The sequence below is a fragment of the Trichosurus vulpecula genome, chromosome 8, assembly GCF_011100635.1.
Source record: "Trichosurus vulpecula isolate mTriVul1 chromosome 8, mTriVul1.pri, whole genome shotgun sequence".
NCBI classification, from domain to species: Eukaryota; Metazoa; Chordata; class Mammalia; order Diprotodontia; family Phalangeridae; genus Trichosurus; species Trichosurus vulpecula.
This window is the reverse complement of record NC_050580.1, coordinates 248,933,097-248,935,457: the sequence shown is the minus strand read 5'-3', so window position 1 is coordinate 248,935,457 and position 2,361 is coordinate 248,933,097. Positions and strand designations below refer to the sequence as shown.

At 41.2% G+C, this 2,361-nt stretch overlaps 1 pseudogene; it reads right to left on the bottom strand.

The window, feature by feature from the left end:
- Positions 1-332: 332 nt before the first annotated feature.
- LOC118830213 lies at positions 333-1,565 on the bottom strand (annotated as a pseudogene).
- Positions 1,566-2,361: the final 796 nt, after the last annotated feature.

The following is a 2,361-nucleotide window of genomic DNA, read 5'->3' as shown; positions in this document are numbered from 1 at the left end:
GAGGTGACCCAGGATGCAATGGGGGACCCTGGCCCTTTTAGGCTCAGGCCTTTTCATGTACTCACTTAGAGTGAGGTAATACCCATTTAGTGAACAGGCCTCTTGAAGAAGTGAGTCAAAGGATGACTCCTTTAATTACAAGAAAAAAAAGAGAGAAAAAAAATGAAGCTGGGAGTGGAAGACCCTCAGGGTTGCTGTTCCAAAGAGAAATAGTTACCACTGACATTCACTCTAAGGCAGGAGGTACCTAACAGCTGCCTAAGTTACAAAGCAGCAGATTGTATTGACCCCTAGAAAACAGGTACTGATCTTGTAGTCTTTATGGCCTTTTCTCATGTCCTCACTTGGAATTTTCCAGCTTTTGTGATATACTTAGCTCTTTAAATGGCTTATATTTCTCTCTATGCATGCCAAGGTGATTTACTTTCAACTCTGAAATAGTAAGTTGCCAAATCTTGAATTGAATGTTGAGGCTTGGGTTCTCTTTTGGCTTGGGGGCTCCAGACTGTAAATTCACCAGTCCTTTAGGACTTGGAAGCTTCTGGGGGTAATGTCCCAACATTTCATGTTGACACCTTGGTAACAGGATCAAATGTGTAGCTGCTGTGTGTAGGAGTTAAGTTCATGTTCACTACAACTTCGGATATGTGAAGAGTCACTGTGACGCCTTCAGTGGTTTTCTCCATGTTTTGCTTTAGTCGAACCATAACGTCAAATATACCACAAAAGCTGTTCTCCTTAAAGCTGATGTGTTTCACATACAATGGAATTGTTGCGAAATTTTGTGAGCTGACACAATAGGAAATGAGTTGGAAGTTCCCATCTGGAGGAATAAATAACAGGACTCTTTCTGACTCCCAACCTTTGAAATGAATGCAGAAGTAGAAACTGACAGCATCTAGAAGCCTTAGATTCATGAAGAGAAGGGAAAGACCAGGCATTCCAGAAAGTTTAATGTGAGCATCAATGACCCTTGAATGTCTGCAAAGATTGTAGAAGCTGATTTGTTTATAATTTCATCTATTTCTTCAATCACATCAAAATAAGCCTCCTTGTTTGTGTATTTCACACCTGCATGATACCATGGGATGTTGGAGAGCTGTCCTGTGGCGAGTGTGTCTCCAACATTACTACTGCCTGTAACAGAATTAACAACCAAGAGCAGAATTGTGAGTGGTCTAATTAGTTCTTTCAAGATGTTAGATTCAGTTGCCAGAAGAAATCCATTGTCTAACATTTCTTCCAACAGCTCATATACTATGACTGTATAATCCTTAATTGTAGATTCTGAACACTCCTCAAAGTAGTCCTGGAAAGCATCTATGACTCAATGACAAAGCGGCATCTTGGTCTGTATGATGGACACAAAAAAGAGTTTGTCCTTGCAGGTGCTGATGAGGTAGTGGTGAGGCAATGAGATGACATTGGGCACATTCTCCAACATCAGCAGCCTTATCCTGGGCTTCAAAGAAATAGTCACAGACAGACTTGCTTATGATACTCTCCCAATGCTTCTCCAGGAGGATGTCTCCAGAACAGTTTATGAGGAACAGACTGTGGATCATGTTCCTGAGGAGCCAGGCAGCCTGAGATCAATGTTCCAGTCCATTGGGGGTTTTATAGGCAGAGATACTGGAGTGGTTTGCTATGTTCTTCTCCAGCTCATTTTACAGGTGAGGAACTAAGGCAAACAGGGTTAAATGACTTGTCTAGGGTCATATAGCTAGTAAGTGTATGAGGCCATATTTAAACTCAGGAAGATGAATCTTTTTGACTCCAAGCTTGGCACTCTATCTACTGCACCACCTGGTGCATTATCTCTATTACATTCATTTTTATTGGATATAAGCCACCATTTTAATCTATCAGGATTTAGGGGCCTTAAAGGGTTTGAGAAACCTAATTCTGCCATTAAATGTACTTAGGTCATCTGTAAATTTAATAAACGTGGCATCCATACCTTTATCCAAGTTACTGTTAAAAATAAAATACATGATCTTTCTGTGTCTTTGGGTTGCAAGAGTATGGGTCAGGTTACCAGGGATAGCAGCCAACCAATATGAAGCGGTACTTACCAATGACAACTAGCTCCAAATTTGAAAGTGTGGTTCTGAGACCATAGTGTGAAGCAATGAAAACTGGTTTGATTGGCATAGCTGGAGTCTCTGACTATGCATATACACTGAGGCTAATAAACCCAGAGACTGAGCATGACCCCATCATAGCTTCTTGCTGGATGAAATAGTTGGAGTTCAGTTCCCTATGTCTCTAACCCTCAGTTCTCACTCCTCATTATGCAATGTAGGACATATCCTCATTTCACCGATTTGTCCCAGTTCTGTTATTTTCCCTACACGGGAC